The sequence below is a fragment of the Triticum dicoccoides genome, chromosome 5B (assembly GCF_002162155.2).
Source record: "Triticum dicoccoides isolate Atlit2015 ecotype Zavitan chromosome 5B, WEW_v2.0, whole genome shotgun sequence".
Classification (NCBI taxonomy): domain Eukaryota; kingdom Viridiplantae; phylum Streptophyta; class Magnoliopsida; order Poales; family Poaceae; genus Triticum; species Triticum dicoccoides.
The window spans coordinates 468,372,489-468,377,496 of record NC_041389.1 but is presented as its reverse complement, the minus strand read 5'-3'; the positions used below and the strand labels follow the sequence as shown (position 1 = coordinate 468,377,496).

At 44.6% G+C, this 5,008-nt stretch overlaps 1 long non-coding RNA gene across 3 annotated transcripts in view; it reads right to left on the bottom strand.

Moving 5' to 3' along the window:
* LOC119310877 overlaps nt 1-5,002 on the bottom strand; it is a 5,695-nt gene extending 693 nt beyond the window's left edge. Inside the window, exons 1-4 of one of the 3 annotated variants that reach the window (XR_005150792.1) lie at nt 4,550-5,002; nt 3,815-4,020; nt 3,070-3,536; nt 1,848-2,042 (exon numbers count right to left, since the gene is read on the bottom strand). This is a non-coding gene — a long non-coding RNA (uncharacterized LOC119310877). Of the gene's footprint in view, nt 1-1,692; nt 2,043-2,625; nt 2,925-3,069; nt 3,537-3,814; nt 4,021-4,549 lie in introns of those variants that run through there. The other 2 variants (XR_005150793.1, XR_005150794.1) reach the window with 2 other exon arrangements.
* Between the last annotated feature and the right edge of the window lie 6 nt (nt 5,003-5,008).

The following is a 5,008-nucleotide window of genomic DNA, read 5'->3' as shown; positions in this document are numbered from 1 at the left end:
AGCCCTTGCTCGCATGCGACGCGATGTCCCTAGAACTTCTTTCTCGTTCAAAAGTTAGGCGTCCAGATATGTGGCGTTTTAAACCGTGGATCCAGTGCTGCATATACTCCTTCATTTCCAATTATAAGATGTTCCGTTTTTTCTGAGTCAGGTGCATGCGGACGCGTTTTTATGTGTCTGTTCACTCGTGTAAGTATCTATAGTCTATATTAAATATCCAAAACATATTATGATTCGAAACAGATGTGATTTTATTTTCTCTTCACGCCCAGATTAGTGTACTAATATTAAGTCAAATTTTGTGAACTTTGACTAACTTTATAGAAAAATTTAACGTCTACAACACCAGGCCCAACCACCAGGCCCTCCATGCCGCCACCGCCGATCCGAGGTCAGATGGTCCGTCACCGCAGACCCGGTCGCCGCCACCGAAGGCAACCAAGGCCGCTGCCCGAAGTAGGGCCAGCCACCGCACCCGCCACCATCGCTGCCCTAGACCGAGGCAGCCGCCACCGGAAGGCAGGCCCGCCGCGCCATCAAGGCCAGATCGGCCGTGCCACCACAAACTGCGGGGCTCCGCACCGCCCCCATGGCGTAGGAGAGAGGGAAGGCCCCCGCCACCGTCGTCAGCCCCCGGGCTATAGGCCGGCGGCGTCCTTCGGCGACGGCGGAGGGAGGGATGGAAGGACGGGGAGCCCCCGGTGGCTAGGGTTGCGATCCCGCCCGAGTCGCCCGAGCGGGGGCGACGCGGGGGTCTCCTGTTTGGCATTGTTTGGATGACTAAAACCATATAAGTATTCCTATAAACGCACATCACATGACAGTGCCATGGTATAGCAGCCGACAACTAATCGATCAATGGGTTAATAGATACTGGCACCTTGACTGTGGTGATCAGAAACACACATGTTAGGTGTTTTTTACGTCCTTTATTTAATTGGATGGCGAATACTACAAATAACCCTCATACCAGTCTCACCATAAAGCTTACGAACTTCTCTACAAGTCATGTCTCTACAAACCATATACTCCCTCCGTCCCAAAATTCTTGTTTTAGATTTGTCTAGATACGGATGTATCAAATCTAAGACAAGAATTTTGGGACAAAAGAAGTACATAGGACACATTCATAACTATATGCATGACATCGTCACGATATATCAGCCGGCAGCTAATCGATCGATTGGTTAGCGTAGACATATCTCGGGGGTGTCAGCCACCCAATTAATATAGTCACATCCAATAAACTTGTTCAAATATTTGATGTCTTTTCTCACAATTTCTAATGGTAATTTGCAAATAGTTATTTCTTAGTCGCTTCTGAGATAGCGAAACTGAAGAATATCGTAATTATCATTGCTTATGTTTCCACTTTCCTCAAGCTTGCGCTTTGCTCAAATAATTCTAGTTCGAACCTTTCAAGTTCAACGCCATGTTTTCATTGCTTGGAGATAGGTTCTCTTGCACCATGCGACTTTAGGCAATGAAAACATGGCGCGGATCAATGCAGCTCAATGAAATATGATAGCGCGGATGCAATGAAAACATGAGCAATTACGTGCCCACTTAGATCAATGCAGCTCAATGAAATATGATAGCGCGAATGCAATGAAAATATCGTAATTACGTGCCCACTTAGATCAATGCAGCTCAATGAAATATGATAGCGCGGATGCAATCAACACTTGAGCATAATGAAACCGCATATCTATTGAAGCGCTGGCTATGTTGGACCCAAATCTGATGCTAAAAACAAGTCGTTGGAGTATACTAGCAAAAAGGCCCGTGCGTTGCAACGGGAAAAAACACCAATGGCCATGTAAAATGATATTGAGATTAAGTAGGACCTGAGTTGAAATAGCGTCCACCTCCAATTCCTGCACCATGCGTTCGGTTGGTAGACCTTCGCACTATTCCGGCTCCTTCTAGCATCACCTTGCCCTTTTGTGTCGAGACGCATCTCGCTCACGGCTATCTACCCGAGCTCTTCTGATGCCTTCCCGCACCCGCCATTGTGCGTCCTTGGCGCCTTTCATCTTCAACTATAGTTTGTGTGAACACGTGTAAACATTTCAGAATATAAGGGGGACCAGTTTCATTAAAGCAAACGTTTTTCCTCATTTATAGAATTTTCATACAGTATTTTTGCATCTTCAGTTTAACTCGGTGTGAAACAATCCAAACCTTCATGCATAATATTGTCTCTGTATGGTCATCTTACGTGACTATGCATTTTCGCATTTGTATTCTTCCCTGCATATTTGGATTAACCTTCGTGCTTGGTTCTGAACCTATATGGCCAGAGCTGGCGCCGGTAAGAATCACATATTCATATTCCTGACTACCTCATATCTATCGATCGTCATGATTTTGATGACCTTGTCTCAATGAATTTAAAAAATTCACCAGAAAGAAAATTCAGTTTCATGCAACCATACTAATCCAGTAGCAGTATAAAATAATAACACCTTAAAGCGATGTCAAATTAAATATCATAGGATGCAAATCACATAGATGATGCAAACATTTTTTTATCTCCGTCAGTTTACACAAACAACATCAATAATGAATTGTGTTAAAAATGTTGATATCATCCATAGCACAACGCAAACAAAGACCGAGTACTGTATATGAAAATTCAGTCAAAAGATATACTCTGTATCTAAAGCAACATGAGTTCTTACTGGTACCACATCTATCTTGCATAGTAAACAAATAATGTGGGGAGCTAGGTTGTATACAAGTACAGTATAATTAATCTTTTTTAATTATATGCAATTGGCACAACAGTGATCGACTGGTGGAGGAGCCATGATGCTAACTGAGGCCGTCCGCTCCATGGAGAATGATAAAGTGGGAGATGTGCCTCTGGTGATCCCCTTCTCCACCATCACCACAAACTCGTCATCGTCGATTCGACAATGCTAGTCAAGTGTATACTATATATCAAGGACTTGCTCAATTTGGATTTCAGATTTGTAATTTTTAGCTTAACAGTAAGACTAATCACTGGAATTAACTGAAACCAATTAACTAATTCAAGACAAAGACTGCAGTGAATAAACATACGCATGTTGTCATTGTCGACGTCCCTAATGATGTGTTGATACAACATGTATGTTGTACTCTTGGCAAGCTTCTTCCAGCTTTTTCTACGGTGATGCACCTACTGCCGTCCTTGTCGACGTAGACAAAGGCAGCCGGCAGGTGCTCCTCCTGCTACTGCTTGTTGATGTACACTGTCGCCCTGATGAACTCATCGTAGTCGATGCTCCCGCTCATGCTCCATGTTTCCTAGCCCTCTGATAATCAACCCTGCTTGGCATGAAAATGAAAGTTGGCCAGCACATAAATGAGTCATAGGTAGCACAGAAGCAGTGCCATTTCTCTATGCGATGGAATCTGCAAGTGCCGGCACATATGCCCAGATCAAGGAAGGACGATGACACCCCGGCTATCTCCATCGGCAACTTCTTCGAGAGCATAACCAATAACTAATCAGACATCCATCTGCATTCCAGGAGAAAATATCCATCCTAGTACCAAGAAAAAAAATCCTTGAATATGCAGGTAAAAGTGATACATGATAGTTAAGAAATAGAAAAATCAACGCAGCTCAAGGGCCACGACCGCAGCAATAAAAAAATCGAACAAATGACGGCTGCTGGCGTGGATAAATCTGTGCTCGTCTAACTAAGAAAGATGAGAAAAGCATTACCACAAATCATTACCAGTAAAAGCAAGCCAACTTCAAGAGCTAAAGCTCCCGTGAACCAGAACCAAAGGTACAGAAAGAAGGGATCAATGCTTGTACCATTTATTGTAGAACTTCTAGTTGAGCAAGCCATCACCATTCTTGTTTCCCAGACGCCTGCCTTGCTTAATCACATTATTGCATTCTTATGCAGCCTGCTTCTGCGCTAGCCGAAAACCCCCTTGACCTGAATCCGTCACTCGGTCCCCAACCCGCACCACTGCAGATGCATTCTACACCGGTACTGGTGCTCCTCTACTGCACCCCTAAGTCGGGGAGGAGGAAGGGGAATGAGGTGATTAACTCATCAATCATAATACAGTGAGGTGAATGACCCAAAGATTTTATATAGATCATAACAGCACATCATTATCTGAAAAAGATCTTTTGTTGCTTTCCCCAATTATGCAACAATGACCTTTTATTGTATTTTGTCTACAAAAAACATCATCAATCTGTTTCTTTTGGAGTCAATAAAATTTGTCTAGAGCTCCACATGGTTAATGGAACATTACAAAAGACGAATGGAAAGCTCCACATAGTGAAGACAGATCAGACTTGGTACTACTAATCTATTCTTTTACACCCACATGATCCACAACATAAGACTTGACTTGGCACATAACTTGATTGTGTAAGTACCACATTCAGAAAGCATCCCAAGTAATTTCAACTACAAGATATTCAGCGCCTAGAGCAAGCCTATCTGCATAGCATAACGTTTTAGGATCTACATGTACAAATTCTGACTGCTATGCACCGTGTAAAGTAAAAAAACAAAGAGAGGGAAATTACCTTGATTATTGGCTAGGAAAAGGTGGGGCGATAGGAGCAGGGGAGCCGGGCAGCGTTCCTAACGGGGTGGGACGCGGCTGGGAGGTAGCAGCGGGAGCAACTGATTCTTTATTTCTTTTGCTCCATCTGCTGCTCCCCGGCATCCACCAGATCCATCCCTTCCCTCATGTTTCCCGAGCTGATCCTACTCGTCTGATGGCTCCACATCTGCTGCTCCCCTGCCTCCATCGATGGATCTACTTTGATCCAAATCAGAGAGGGACGGCTGCAGGAGGTTGGAGATTGAGGAGGCTGATTGTGGACGGGTGGAGAGGGGATGTAGAACAGGTTGGAGATTGAGGAGGCTGGTTGTGGACGGGCAGAGCGTGGTGCTCAGATATGACAGGGAGGGGCATCTAGATCGGGCTGTGGGAAGGGAGCTCCAACCATCGAGGGAGCGGCGACGATGGTGGTGCTAGA